This window comes from Rousettus aegyptiacus, unplaced genomic scaffold (assembly GCF_014176215.1).
Source record: "Rousettus aegyptiacus isolate mRouAeg1 unplaced genomic scaffold, mRouAeg1.p scaffold_m13_p_3, whole genome shotgun sequence".
NCBI lineage: Eukaryota > Metazoa > Chordata > Mammalia > Chiroptera > Pteropodidae > Rousettus > Rousettus aegyptiacus.
The window spans coordinates 63,766,643-63,783,084 of record NW_023416306.1 but is presented as its reverse complement, the minus strand read 5'-3'; the positions used below and the strand labels follow the sequence as shown (position 1 = coordinate 63,783,084).

Below are 16,442 nucleotides of genomic sequence, written 5' to 3'. Positions count from 1 at the left end.
GGAACTCTTTTAGAACTTCATCGTAATACACCTGAGGTTAAGAATTTGGGATCCTTGTTCAAGTCACCCAAGCCTCTCCAAGCTTTGAAGTTTCTCATCTACAAATGGGAATAATGATACTTATGATAGAAGGTTGATTAGGATGCTATAGTAAAGCTCTCAAAAACAGTAGCTATTATCTTTTCTCGTTCCCGGATCAGTTCTTTGGAAGATAATCACTAATGTTAATGAGATTATTTTATGTGGACTTATTTGACTTTAAGGCTTTGTTCCCACAGTATGTAGAACCCTTCAAATATTGCAGAAAGATCAGATCTGTCCGCTGCACCACCAAGCCTTTGGCCAACTAAGTTGAAAGGCAAAGGCTGGGCTTAGATTTATTGGGACACTTCTCATAGCTTTTGGAAAAGCAAAGAAAATGGAAAACTTAAAGAGCTTAAATTTCTCTTTTTGGTGATAGAGCCCTTTCTGGATTTTCTAATGCTTAACAGATTTCTTGCCTAACTCTGTCTCGTTTGGTGGGTTAGGTCTGTAAAGAAGCTTAGTCTAGCCAGACAGGACTTGGGTATGGTAAGGCAATTATAGGCTCTCAATAGATGATGCACTAATTAGTGATCTGTGTCCCTTTCAAACTAGGGTGTTGGCTGCTGAGAGTAGCAGGAGTTACTATTAAGCATCAAGGACTAAGAATTAATCTTATTTAGCTGGAAGTGGGGCTAGATAATGTAATTAAATGTGAGAGACACAGTGATCAGACTTGAAATGTAGGCCCTCGGGATTATTTAGTTTTTGTGTGTGTGTGTGTGTGTGTGTGTTTTCCACCTACAGGCTGGGATGGAGGATAGAGTACATAATCTCGTTTTGTCCTGAAGGAGACTTGGGCTCTAGCCTGAGTGTCTTGGGAGAGCACACCATTCTGGGTCTCTGTTACTTAAACTGAAAATGTGGGATGAGAAACAAACACAAGGTTGCTTTTCTCTTTTAAAGATCTGATTTGCTGATATTAGAACCAGTGGAAGGATTGAATGCTGTTACCAGTGACTTTATTTTTTTGCTTAGAAGTAGTAGGTGAGAGTTAAATACTTTACCTTTTATTTTGGGCTTTTATGGGTAGTTGTTTGGAGATGGAGGTGTAAAAATTAAAATGCTGCAAGATTGTTTTAGGTTGTGTTAAGCTGTCTACTCTCAGATCGTCTATCATAATTAGGTAATAATTATCACTTTAGAGGCCATTATGATAAAGGTTTTAATAGTTCTGCCATTTCACTTTATACGACCACCACCAGGGAGAAAATTTTGTGCACCTATCAAGGAAGAAAATGATAAAGTTATAGATTTAATGTAGTTGTTAAGTCTTGATTTAATGATACATATTAGGTTGTAATTGAATCTCTCCATAAAAAAATATGATAGCAGTTTTGATTGCTGGGTTTCCTAAAGCAGTCTTTTAGGATAATGAATTTTAATTATATACATGTGCCTGGGAACAATTTTAAACCATTGAGGGGGAAAATGGACAAGGCATATTGAAAAAGAAAAGTATTCACCTATGTATATAGCCTTTATCTTGTGATTTTCAAAGAATAGGAAGAGAAAAATCTGATGCTCTTGTCTCCCCCAAACCTCTAGGCTCCTGAATCAACATTCTTTCATTTTATATGAAATGTTATAATAACATTGATCAGAAGTCAAAAGGATATGGTGTAGTAGAAATGGTCGTATGAGCATCATATGAAAGCTTTTTCATTGTGCCAGGGGTAGGTAGTAAAATTTCCCCCATTTTACAGATAAGAAACTGCAGCACACTAAACATTCCAGACACAGTTAATGGCAGAGCTAGCATTAGAACTCATGCGGTCTGGCTCCCGCATGCACGATATTAACTGATTGAACGATCTGTGTTCAGGTATTAGACCTACAATGTGGATCAGCTGGAGTACTGTTTGGCTTTTATAAATTTTTTAGCATTGATTTTTATGAACTATGTCCTTGGATTAAAAATAACCTTGTAGGATTTAAACACATTTGAGTTAGGCATTCAAGGTTCCCCATTCTTTCCCAAATGCAGTGTTCACTTTGTGAGCTTGCCAAATAACATTTTTCCCTGGAATATGGTCAGTGAATTCTTAGCTTATACTTTTTATTCAGTCACGTACCTCATCATCATGGCAACCAGAAATCTTACACCATACCCTTTTTCATCTCTTCTCACCCCCTATATTTTCTTAGTTCTGTCTTTATCTCCTCCCTACTGCCCCCAGCACCCGAACTTTTAGTTTTCAATACTTGGCATTCAGGGCGGCTCATTTAAGTGTGTATTACACTAGATTAACCTTATCATATAAAGGTAATTGGCACATTTCTTCACTTAGTGTGTTTTTATATTTACACTGCTCCAGTGATGTGTTATGTACCTACTGAGGGATCATTTACTTTGGACTACTTATGTTTTAAGATTTAAGTCAATAATTTTTAGAAAAGAGTTCTCTTTTGAAGTGCATTTGTGACTTGCATTTTTTGAAAATGCTTATGGTTTGTTTTCTTTAATAGAAGGGTGAAGGTTCACTTTTGGATTTAAACAAAAAGTAGGATTCATTCTGGATTTTCGCTCATTTTTGTCCCAAATCTTAAGCTGTTTAAATCCTATTGTTAGCAGTTTGGGACTCAGCTGTGCAGATTGTATCCATTGTATAAATCAGGACATTGAAGCAAACAGGTCAGGTTAATTCAGCCTGTGTCCACTTAGCTAAATTGGCTACCATTTCATGCTTGTGGGTTGGACTCTACATCAACCAGCTTTGTTTTCCATCTTACCATTTTTCATCCTTTATGGTTTACTATCTATCAGATGCATCCTTCCTATTGGTCATAAGGAGAATGAGGTTAAAGTAAATGGATAAGGAAACTTAAATTCGTTCCCTCTATTATATTTCATGATCATGATATTGAATCAGGGCAGCTTATACTAAGGACATAGCAAGTACAGTTGTCCTTAGAATACATTTCACATATTTGAGATATTACTCTTTGTTTTGAAGAGACTTATAGAATTATGATTAAATGTCTTCTTGTTCAGGGAACCAATCTGTATACATTTTTGACGATGATAACATCAAGGCACCCTGTAAGGATGGTAAACCCTGAAGACCTTAGTTATAGAAAATCATACCTAGTGAGGTAACTCACAGATCTTTGGGCCTTAATGATTATATAGCAGATTTATAATCTGGCAACTTTGTGGGTTTACCATTAGAGTGTGAAGCTCTTTTTGCCTTTTGACAGTATTTTGCTTTCATCAAGATGATCTCAGCTTTCATTAAGTTTTCATCTAATTGAAAATATTGATTTTTGAGTAGGTGAGTCCTTTTATGTAATGTCTCAAAGGACAGAGTATGGGTCAAATCAGTTTTCAAATGGATGGTAATTGTGAAGAAGAGGCTTTTAAAATGGAGATAGCACGTTACCCAGAGCTTATTGGAACTAAGAGCTTTTGTATGTAATAAGCTTCCACATTTGTAAATAACTGGAATCTTAATAACCCAGCGAAAACCCTGAAACGAAGGCTTGAACCAGAATTATGCTTTCACTTTTATCACCCTTCTAACACTAGTGTTTTGTAACAGGCACTTCTTCTGTAGTAGAACCTAGGAAGTTCATCATTCATCCCTTGATTGTTGAAGTATTTTCTTCTTTATAGTTCTATTTCCTGTAAAATTAAGAATCAACAGAAAATCCAAGGACAAAATGAGTACACTTCCTTTGTATGATATTCCACAACCTGGTGGGAAAAAATAGTGAGATCAAGTAAGTCATTTAAGCATTTTTCCCAGTCTGTAAGGAGGTGGTAGTGCCATAGAGCAGGTTGTGAAGAGGAGTAAGTATTAAAAACTATTGCTTAGCTCTTGGAAATACTTTCCTGGAAACGCTAAGTAGCAATAAGTCAGCTCTCAGGGAGGAGACACATTGCCATTAAATGTCTTGTTTTCATGTTAGCTTTGTAAGGAACAAAAGAATGTTCTTTCTTAAATATGTGGAATCTTGAGATTTTTGAATTCCATCTTAATACTGGCAATTGAAAAATTCTCCTCTGTAAGATGTTTTGTATTTTATAAAAGTTCTACTCTCTGTGGGGTCACCTTATATGCTGTTAGTGACTATGGACATGTTATTGTCCAGTACTTACAATGCTAATGTCTTAAGTAAACACTTGTACTCTTAGAGAGTCTTTATGTAAAATGTAAACCAGATAAATTGTCCATTTAATCATGAGCCTATTAACTCTTATAGTCTGTGAAGGTGGGGGCTTAATTTTTTTTTTTTTTTCAGGGTTGTTGGCTTTGAAAATTCTGCTTAGAAATGTGTTTTAATGTCTAAAGAACAATGATCTTATTTTACTCCCTTGGTTTATTTTGATAGTTGTTGATTTGTAGGGTGTGTATACAGGTGTCTTCTGAGTGTGTGTGTGTGTGTGTGTGTGTGTGTGTGTGTGTGTAAGACGGAATAAGAGGGAAAATTTGATTAAAGAGTAATGTTTATCTTTTTAGCTTTTGTTAAATTCTAATTTTCGGAGAGCTACATATAACTATGGCATATGGTCCTGGGTCTTTGCTGATCATTGTAATGATAGAGGGTAGAAATATTAATGCTTACTTGGCCATATTTTATCTGTATTCTGTTGGTCAGGAAATCTTCCTAGATTTTAGAGAGTAATACCAAGTAGTTTGGTGTACTGGCTCTGAAAAGATTAGGTTGCATTTAACCACATGAATTTAAAAATGATTTCCCTAAACACTGGGAATTGATCGTACAAGCTTTATGTAATTTTAATAATTAGACTGGTTTGCTTAATATAATATTTGATCTGAAAAGGGTTGGCATTTTGGAATTATCAAATTCTAGAAATTCTTAAAACTGAAAGGTATCTTGTTCAATTCTTGAATTTTAGAAAGGGGGCTATTTCTCCAGTATGGATTATAGATATCTTTTCATTTCTTTAAAAAATTGTCCTCAGAAGCTTCTAAGAACTCTGGCAGGACAGCTTGCCTTTTCTCCTGCAAGAGGCCTGCTGTACATGTGTTTAACAGTCAGTCAATCTGTCTTAGAAAGTGGGTGGTTCTTTCCCCTTTTTGGTGGGAAGCTGATGGCCCAACCCTCTTGGGAACTTGGTGTTCCAGAAAACTGGAAAACGTGAGACAGTCACTGAAGTCTCTGAATGTTATACTATTAGTTTGTTTCTAATTCTGGGCCCTGGTTGTAGTTCTGCTTCATATTATTTCTCTGTCCTTTCACCCATAAGTTAGAATGGGAAAGATAAGCTCATCCAGCAGTTCGAGTGCTCTTGATGTGCTAGTCAGTGACATTGGAGTATCTCTGGATGCTGCTGTGACTAGGTTACTTTGGTTTGGATTGGAGCCATAGAGTTAAGGCTCTTCTAATTTAAGTCTCCATGCTCGTTAGGTCTGTATATTAAAACTGCCACTTACAGGTGAAGTCATATTGGTGGGGTCTTAAAATATATATGATTCAGTACATGCTAAGTTACCAGGAAAAAGCTCTTGGAGGACTATTTTTAAAGGGAAGAAGGGACTTGAAGGTAAGTGAAGTTTTTATAGCGACGAGCACATGTGCGAATTGGAATAGGGGAGGGAAGATGTCAAATGGAGAAAATAGCAGTTATAAAAGTATGGAGGTAGAACGTCAAGTGAGTGAGACAGTGTATTTTGGGGGACGTTTAAAATTAAGAGCCAAGCATTCAATTTGTGGAAATCTTGGTATATTACTTTTTGGGGGTACCTACATTATGAAAATCAATAAGGATTGATGTAGGTTGTGAAGCTCAGTTATAAAGCTCAGTCCCCACAAAAAGAGGGTTGAGGAGGCCTTTCAAGTTCTTTAAAAAGATTGATAGTGGGGGAATCATTGGAAATTGGGAAAACCTGAGCAGTCCATTAGACATTGTATTGCTGATACAGAGATAATGGCTTTAGAAATAAAGCAGTGAGTTTGAGAGGAGAAATGATTGAACTTGGAGGCCAGTCTATGAGTGCCTCATGGTCTCTATACCTTATGTGATGCTTAGAATGATAACATTTAGGGGAAGATAGGAGTCTCTGAAAACTTTCTGAATTTCATTTATGTGCCATGTCCTTCATTTCTTATTTCTTTGGAGCTGAAATTTTTCTGTGCTGTGAAAAGTAAACATCACTGACCACAAGTAGAGCATGTAGTATGTTTTCAAGGGTCATTTGAAGTCTCATGGTTTTTCTCCTTCTTACTCTCAAACCAGAAATAATCTGGACATGTTATGGGAGGCATGGGCATGTTACGGAATTTATGATTTTCTATCTCCTGTTTCTCTTTTACTAGATGGTACTGTCTTTCAGATCTTGTGTATGATGCCTTGATAGGCTGAAAGCCTATTCGAAACAAATTGTGTGGCAAATTGACATTTTGGAGTAAGTTTTGCCATAGCCTCTTGTGATTAAATAGTGTTCTATAGTAACTTCTCTCTTTCAGCCACCATTTAGAAAGAGGAAATAGAGCCGAGAGGATATTCTAAGATGTTGCAACAATAAGAATAAAAGCAAGGAACTAGGAAAATTCAAGAGATATTCACAATATGGCTATGGGTGGGTCTTTTTGACCTTGTGCAGGGTTTTTACATGACAGGGCTAGTCAGTTGTTTTAAAATTGAAAAGGTCCTTGGATGCAGGTGTGCATGTATGCAATGGATAGTATTTGAAAAGGTGATAGCTGGAGATATTCTTGGGAAATTGAAGCTAGCCTGATTGGAATTAAATGTAGGTGGCCCAGGGAGACAAATAGGAAGTAATGTAAATGATTGGAAAGGCTTTCCTTGGTGTCATGAGAAATGGGACATGGAAGGGTGGATGTTGGTGGTAGTGAAGGAAAAAGTAACAGTTGTGGATTCAAAAGCGAGGAGATATGTATGGCTCAGTGGATAGGGTTCAGATTCCAGGAGTCTGCAAAGTTTGGGTGGCAGCATTAGGAAGAAAAAGATAACAGAGAAAGGATTGGGTCGAGGTTGTATTAGTCTGCTCAGGCTGCCACAACAGAATATCATAGACTAGATTTGAACAAAAGAAATTGATTCCCTCACAGTTCTGGAGGCCGGAAATCCCAGATCAAGGTGCTGAGCAGGGTTGGTTTCTATAAGGCCGCTCTTCCTGGCTTGTAGGTGGCCGCCTTCTCACTGTGTCTTCACATGGCCTTTCCTGTGTGTGTGTCCTCCAGGTGTGTCTTCCTCTCTTCATACCGTGCCCTATTGGATTATAGACCCACCTTATGACTTCATTAACCTTAATTATTGTCATATTGTGGGCTAGGACTTCAACATATGAATCTTGGGACACATTCAATCCGTAACAGTGGTAAGATATATTTAATTCCCCCAGGGATGAAGAGAAATTTGTCTCTTTTCCCTGCATTTCTCCTCCATAGTGTTCCTTCTTCAGTGCTGAGAAAAAATGCTTACTGATTTTTGCACCTGGTCAAAGGTTCCTTGCTCTTGCCCTGGGGACTGGGCATTTCCAATGTGGAGACTTTTTCCCCCTTTCACCCTGTACAACAACTGCTGACCAACTCTACTTCTTAAAGTGGGGTTTTGACGATAGATATACAATCGATTTCTTCTCTCATCTTTTCAATGTTGTAATCTTACCTCTTGTTACAAACTGCTTTTTAAAAGGCACTGTGCTTATGCTTTAAAATCCACTTAAACAGACATATATTTAGACGACACCACGCTTTTGCCACAGATGTCAGGAGGGTCTTGACAGTGGTTTCCCTGAATGTCTCTTGAAATGTCTGTAGCTCTGAGACCCTCTGGGCCTCATTTACTTGGAGCACATCAAGGGCTCAAGTGTTCACCATGGAACCTGTGGTATTTATGTTGGAAATGCTGAAGGGATGTGAAGTTTGGGGCATTTGTTTGTTTTTTTGTTTCTTTTGTTTCGTGTTCTTACCCAGAGCACATATCTGCAAGTCACTACTTCTAAATGAGGCCCTGGTTTTCAAACTTAGAGAAAATTAGCACTGGATCCCTAATGTAGAAAACAAAAGCAAAGCTCTGGGATAAACAGCTAATACTTGGTTGTATTAGCTAGTCGGTTTATAGTTATTGGCCCTAAGTTTATTACTTTCCTGTCTCTTCAGAGATTGAACCTTTAACTTTCTTCTGGGAGAACGCAGTGAGATTTTTAGCTTTCTTTAGACTGTTTATAGGTGTTTGTGAATTAAAATGTGAGAATGGTGTGGAGTCGGAGATGAATATTATCCCATTTCCTTCAGTCAGGTTTGCAGTGTAGCCTCATTTTGTTTGAAAGTGAACTAACTCCCAGGGCAACTGATATGCTTGTAATTAATCCTAACTAGAAAATCCATTCCAAAATCAAAACTATATTTTTGCTTTACTGTACAGGCACAGAATGGGAAAAGGGGATGCATGGGTCTCTGAGAATGTGGGTTCAAATGGTTTGGTGAAAATATCTCTAGTCTTTTTATCAAGCAGGCATTTCAGTATATTTTCGTGCCCTCTCTCTCCTAACCCTTTTCACCACAAAAGTTTCTCAACTTGGGGGTTCCTTTTCTGATCTCTCCCTTCATTATAACTGTTAGATCTACTTTGTTTCCAGCATAAAAGAACAGCAGTAGGACCCTTCACATCTTTTAGAGTGATTCTCTAGACAAGAATGATTTAGGAGAAAATGTCTCATTTGCCAAAAGGCTTTTTCCCCCATCTTAGCCGCAACTGCCATTTTATGTCTTAATGGGTTATCCAAGCATTATAGCTGTTTCCCTCTGAAAAATGGTTTTAAGAATTAGAAATTCACTCCTTACCTTTGAGTGCCCTATCTCTATAGTCAAGAGAGAGTTAAAAGAATACAGTTTACAAACAAATTCAAGTATCTTTGTCTCATTTGTAAGCTTTACTTAGTGAATAATTAAACGATATAAGAAATTAATTCTTTTTCAACTGATTTCCCATCTTGGCTCCTCCTTTTAAGAATGCTTATTTTTGGGGGGAAGGACAGATACCCTAGTCACCAACTCAGGTTTCCATCATAAATACTGGATGTGGTAGCTTGTATCATATAACAAATCATTCAGTAGGCAATTTCTTGCCATTCAGAGTGTGAGTTTAAAGATCACTTAGCTAAAGGATTTACCCACTAAGTGTGTGGGGAATCATCCTACAACCAAATAAAGCATATGAAAATGAAAGTTATATAGGAGATCTTGCAGACTACCAAGCTTTATCATTTGGAAGGTGTCAGATTTTAAGTTGTGTGGGTTATTTTTACTAATATAAAAAGTTTAACCAATCCTATTACTAGATTTGCTTTCTAAAAATATTACTTGCCTCAAGAATTCAGTTGAGGACATACAGATTATCATTTAATATATAATTTTGTATATACATATATATATATAAATTATATAAATTTAATATATCACTTGTATAAATTCACTAACCATTTGTGAAATGACAATCACTTTCCAATGATGTACATTCTTCTTTACTATTTAGGAACAATTTAAATTTTTTCGTGGCTGCATCTAGACTATGGGTACTAGCCTGGGCTGATGTAGAGAGTACTATAATTGACAATAGAAACTGAATAGGCAAGTAAAGCTTCTATTCTACATTTACCAAGTCTTTGAAACTGTCAAGACCGTGTAATGTTGTAATGGTAAGGGAAAAAATTGGGGTACTATTTTCTTATACTGCACTCTATTAGAATACAGAAGCTCTGAATCTATTTTATTGGGATTATCTCATTCCTTCCAGTAAGTGAGCAAGACGATGTGATTATTTTCTCCATTTTCTAAATGAGGAAATCGAAGATTAGAATGGTGATTGTTAGAAAGGGTCACCATAGAGCTCATGGTTGTAACCACTATACTATATCTGGTGGTTCAGCAAGTCCTGCTCATTATCTGCCCCTTTCTGTATTTTGTATTTCTGCACATTGGCTTTAGATTAGTCAAATGTTATTTTTTCCTTATCTTCCAAGAATTCATATTCATTTTGTCACCCGAGTTATAAAAATCGTTTCATCCCCATTCTTACCTACAGTCTTAAAAGTATAAATTTCCTGACCTATACTTTGCGCTCTCAGCAAAATTTCAGTTGACTTTTCTCTGCCTTTTTAGCCACTGCTCTGGTGAGACTTTCTCTGGATATGCTCTTGCCTGGCTCTGCCTCTACAATTCCACTGATTGTCATCTGCCTGTTTTCCCCTAAAAGCCTTCCCATGTCTGATTATTTGACTCTTGTCTATTCTGTACCACCCAGCTGATAATCTTACTTGTTTTATGACCTATTCTTTGAATAGGTCAACCTTGGCTGCATATTAGAATTAAATGTGCTTTAGAAAATACTAGTGTCTGGGTCCTTAGGAGAGTGTTTTATTTAATTGGTCTGGGGTACAGCCAGGCATTGGTTGTTTTAACTGCCTTACTGATGTGGTATAAAGCAGGGGTTCCCAACCCCTGGGCCATGGACAGTTACTGGTCTGTGGCCTGTTAGGAACCAGGCCACCCAGGAGATGAGTAATGGGCCAGTGAGTGAAGCTTCATCTGTGTTTGCAGCTGCTCCGCAGCGCTAGCATCACCACCTCAGCTCCACTTCAGATCATCAGGCATTAGATTCTCATAGGAATACCAGTCCCTGGTGCCAAAAAGATTGGGGACTGCTGGTATAAAGAGCATTTGCTTTACAGTTTAATAAACCTGAGTTTACAAGTTTTGTAATTCTGGGCAGGTTAATATTTTTTAAGTCCACTTCTTCATCTGCAAAACAGGGATAAAATGTATGTCCCATTTCATTAGGTTGTTAGGATCACATGGGGATAGTGCACCTTAAAGTGTTCAGTGTATTGCCTGGCATACCTTAAATTAAATTTATAATAGCTTTCTCATCCCATTCAACAATGTCTTCTTCCTTTTCCAAACACCCATATTCTTTTCTCACATTTGCCATTTATGTATTGCCTTTTCCCCATGTTTGAATTCATGTCTTTCCCATCAGAATTTGTTTATAGGTCCAGGGTCCTCAATAACGTTTTATTCCATTGTGTGCTTAAGTAAAAGCAAACCTCTTAAAGTATATTGGACAAGAAAAGCTTCCAAAGAAAAATAGATACATAGCATCAAAATTCTTTGACTATAAAAGTAAACTAGGTCATGTGGGTGTCAGTTTTAAAATTTCCATGGCTTAGGTTTTTAAAAGGCTTTCTTTAATAGGCTCCTAGTCCTATCCTTACCTGAAGTTTAATTTTTTTCCCCGCAACCTGCTTATAGCTTCTGAGTGACTTTCTGAGTGATACAGTCTATCTCCAGTGATAAAGGTCAGACCAACACCAGTTGAAAGAGAGAACTTCTTAGTTTTAAAAGGTGGATTTTAACTAGACTGCAGTTTTTGAGGGAGAGAGGGTAAAAGACTCTTTCTCAAAATTCCCATTGTTATTCTTCTGATATGTTGGTAATCACTGTTGGATTGTCATCATTTGAGTAGTTCAGGATTCATTTATATTTCTAAATCATGTTTTATAAACCTCAGTATGAAATAAGCATTCATCTGAGTTTCTTGCCTGGAATAGTCTGAACTATATAATTCATTTCGGTATAAATTAGATCTTTACTGCTTATATCATTTTGATAAAATCGGGTATCAGGGTTTTAATTTTCTTGAAGTTCACCTTGACTTTCCTGGTATATGTGTTTTTAAACTTATTTTTCTATGTTACTTTCAATACACATGATGTGGGTTTTCGCAGCAATTCTTCTGGAAGGTGACTTTTCTTCAGTAACAGAGATAAATGCTATGGTACAGACAAATGCTTCTGATGTCCTTGGAAAGATTTCGAAATCTCTCAGGTTCAGCTAGCTTGAGACAGTTAGTGTCCAAAATAGAGTGTAGCGTCAGTGAAGACCAGCCAGGCTGTTTTTCCAGTAGATTAGTCAGCATTCTGGGAGAATTCCTCTTTAGAGTGACCCCATCTGGTGACCTTCAGGGCACAAAAGTTTTAAAATTCTTACTTAGGTTACCATTTCTCCTTTGGGATTCTAAACTAAGTGAAAAGGTTGAGATAAGCCTCCTTCTAGTGGGACCCGGTGTTGTGCCAGTTCTCTGCAGAATTCCATAAAATGATTAACTGTTTCACATTGTCTCTTCTCTCCATTTTCCACCTTTTTTTCTGCTCTGGCTGAACCTGGTCAGATGCTATAAAAATGTGTTTATGGGTTGACTTGGACCTTGAGCAGCTGCTAATTGGCAGAACAGATCCAGGTTTCTGTGTTATAGCTGATTAGTGCCTGTAGTGGGAGTTTTAGATTAACCAGACGTGAGGCAGTGAGGAATGTGTTATAATGGCTTCCTGGTTATTTGTGTTTCCGCAATATCGTTAAAGTATAATGTAAGAACCGGAAAATATGTAATTAAAAAATAACATTTTTTTTTTTTTTTACTATAATGGACTTTCTAAGAGCAGCTGTAATAACTTAAATGATCATAAGTCCTTTTCTTGTCCTGCAGGACACAGAACTGAATTCATCAAAATTCCCAATTTATAATATACTTTGGTCTATGCATTGGCCCTCTTATTTTGCTGCTGAATAATACTCAGTTGTGTGAATGTATGACTATTTACTATTCTTCATATCTTTCTTCCTGTTTATCTTCTTCCTTGATAAACACTGGAGTTTTCTTTTTTTCTTTTTTTTTTGTTTTAATAAAAAGGGCTGTTATGAAATCCCTCTTGGTGGCTTCTCACATTCTTCTTCCCCATTCTCATAATATTTGTTCCTCGATGTTTGTATTTTTCAGGCAAGTACAATAAAAAATAAAAGTATATGGAGGGGGGCACTGATAGGTTTGTCCATTCTGTTTTGCCAAGGAAATGTGTAGAATCACTATTATCACTGTCATAAACATTCTGTGTAGACACTGAAAAGTAGGATGTTTATAATTTCAGAAGTGAAATAGACTTATTTCACTTAACAAAGAACTCACTACATTTTCCTTTTTGTCCTCAACCAGGGAAGATTATTTCACAGTGTCTAGTTAAGTGATTGGCGCTTAAGTCTGAGTCTATTTTCCCTACAGATATTAAGGGTCCTTTGTACATTCCTAATTTACTGAGTTCTGATTTTCCAGATGCATTTTCTGATTTAAAAGCTAATTGGCAGTGTGGAGTAATGGAAGTTAATAGGCTGGTTCATATCCATTTTGTCTCCTTTGCCCCTACCTAGTTAAGTAACCCTGAGCCAATCTCTGGGCTTCATTTTCTTCATTTGAAAAAAGAAATGGTTGAGCTGGATGGCTTTCAGGACCTCTATAGGTTCTTAAGGTTCCATAATAGTAAAATTCTGCTTACTGGACTTCCATATTCTGTGTATGACTGCTTCCCTAAGATGAGATCCCTCAAAGCATAGGTGCTATCTTATTCACCATTCCCCTCCATCCCCACAACACCTAGCAAGTTGCATGGCATCATTCCCTCCATCCAAAGAATTAGTGTCATATATCTAAATATGTCCCTTATCTTTAGGTCTCAGTTTAAATGTCACTTCTCTAGAGATGCCTTTTGTTATCACCCTACCCATTTAATTCCCATGGATTTTTATTTCTTTGTGGCATATGTTTAGTTTTGCCCTTTTTCCTTGTTTAGTATCTCTCTCTTACTAAGTTCCCTGAGTGTCTATCTTGCTGACTGTCATAGTAGCCATTCATTAAGTGGCTCATTCCCTATTTGAACATATGACAAAGGATAGCCTAGTCAGTATGCCCTGTCTCTCTTCTCTGAACCTTTGATTTTTTTTTCTCTCATCCAGTTATAATCCTTCCTTCTCACACTTAACAGATTGTGTCCTGTGTTGTGGTTCTGCATGTGTTCCGTTCTTTGCTAGACACTAAGTGGGAACTCCTTATTGAGTCATCTTGCGTATCCAGCACAGTGCCTGTTATAGGATTTGCATATTAGAATGAATGTGAATGTCTTTGTCCTTCAAATGTGTTGATATTTAAGGCACATCTATTTTTTACATGTCCTTTTAGTTGTGACTTATCCTCATTTGAAAGCTTCATCTCAGGAGTCCTGATGCCTTCCTTTATTCAGTAACAAACCTCATTCGTTTCAGGTTGGTGTATGACTACTTTGTAGTTGTCCAGAATTGTACAGGTTTGTCATTGCTGTCTGAAGTTATGGGTATTTCTTCAATTTTACTTATTTGGTTTTGCTAGTAATCCTACTCCGTTAAGTGACTCCTGGATTCTAGGCTGAGATCTTGCTGTCTTCCTTCCTTGTTACTATGAGCATGTATGTTCACTTTGTCTATTTTTATTTGAGCAGTAACTGTTAACAGATGAGGTGAGGATAGTTCACAGTGGGTCATAGGGAGTGGGACAGTTTTATCCTTCAGAGGGTGGGGTTAGCTACCTTTCACAAATATTGGAATAAATTCCTGCTGTTTCAAAGTATGAGTTTGTTGGATGCATGGAAAATGAGGTGGGCTGTCTCTCTCAAGCCAAATATTACCAGTTAGTATCTAGGGATTCTTAGAGATCCAGCTGAGCTCTCAAATGAGTGAGGGGATAAGGGCCCAGTGAACAGCCGAGATGAGAAGCTAGTAGAGAAGAAAAGACTTGATAAGATATGTACAATACTGTAGAATAAATTTGGCCTCCTCCTGCTTTTTTTCCTATTCTCTCCTGCCCCCCATGCTACCTTCTCCTTCAATACTCTGGAGTTTCCGTCATCCATTTTGGTTTTCTTGTGCCCAAGTCTGTTTGGTGAGCTTGTAAATTATCAGTAAATTTAGGTAGGAATCAGCAGATTATACCAGGAAGTATTTAACTGTGTAAAATGGTTTTCTTGGTGTAGTATGGTACATACTAATCATCATCTGTTTAATTTTATTTGACGGTTCTAGCTCTTTAAAACGGCCTGATCTCTTGTTTTCAAGAATGTCAAACATTTAGTATTACTCATATGTTACTGTCAATTTGTAGACCATGCTAAAACCCTGTGTTAAGCACTATGCTAGGGCTCTGAGTAAATGTCTACCACGTATTTTAATTATGAATTATTGCAGGATATCTATAGTATCTGATTCTTAAGTGGGCATCTGAACATCAACATCAGCTAATTTAGCAAGAAAGTGATTTTGAATCAGTGTCTGATAAAACATGTTTATGTTAAACTTTACTCAAATAATCTGTTTGTTGTTGTGGTTTATATATTTAGTACTTGGAACTGACTATACAAGAATATAACTTGTCTGCTTGCAGGTAAGTTTAAGTTAGAAAATGGCCCTCTTTTTGATGGAGTGAAGAAAGTACAGCCTGGTCTATATATAGGAGTGCGTATGTGTATTTTTTTAATTTCAGTTTCCTGTTAAGTTGAGCAGCTTGACCTTAGTATAAATTAGAAACGTGCTATTAGAGGGAGACCATGAGAGCAGAAAACAGTTTTCAAGGTGACTTAGAAACAATACTTTGTATAGTGTCTATAAGCCATTCTTTTATCTATTACTTACCTCTTATAAGAACTCTATTTGATAATCAATGTGGGAAAACTACTTTATAGATGAGGGAAGTTGTTGAGGTTGTCAGATCACAAAACTACTAAGAAATACAATCAAGACTGGCAGCAAGCTTCTTTACTTCATACAGTCTTTTACTTTCATTCTTTTTCCATGTCTATCTTAGCTGTCTGTTAGACCAGGACCCTGTGAGGTCAGTGCACAGCCCTGACTTTGGTTGATGTGAAAGCTTAAACTCCAGAGTTCCACCATGTGCTACTCAGTACTGAGACCTGTATTTTTTTGACCTTGGTTTACTTGGCCATCTCTTAACTCTGATGAAGAACTGACTGCAGCCTTCATTTTAACTCAGATGGGTGCTTTTTGTTCTGATATTTTAGATATGGGAGATAGTAGTTATACTTTGGAGCTATTCTGTGTTACACATGATAATTTTGATTTGAGTTTAGACTTATCTAATACACTATTTTCTATAACCTCGGCCCTTAAGAATGTAATAAGAATATAATAATCTTGATGTGGGGCAACCTAATGCTTTGAGCTAACAGGTACCTGATATTCATGTATTCTAGAGTTTAACTCTTAGAAGGGTGTAGTAAATTGACCAAAAAATATCATGAGCAAGTGATTATACAAAGATACAAACTTTTGTCAAATTGGAAGTATTTAGTATGTAGAAAGCCTTTTATCTAAGTTTGTTAGGCTAAAAACGTAAAGGTTAATTATAATCAAGTGTCAAGGGGAGAACGCAATTACTTGTTAGTGTTTATATTTAAGTAAAATGTGAGAGTTTCAGATTCTTTTTAGTAAGTTCTCTGTTGTTTGACTACTTTGTTTTGGAATCTCATACACCATTTTGAAATCTCATACAGGTT

The 16,442-nt window shown here is 36.9% G+C and overlaps 1 protein-coding gene across 22 annotated transcripts in view; it reads left to right on the top strand.

The window, feature by feature from the left end:
• ELAVL2 (ELAV like RNA binding protein 2) overlaps positions 1–16,442 on the top strand; it is a 150,780-nt gene that overhangs the window by 47,265 nt on the left and 87,073 nt on the right. The gene's annotated exons all lie outside the window — the stretch shown is intronic.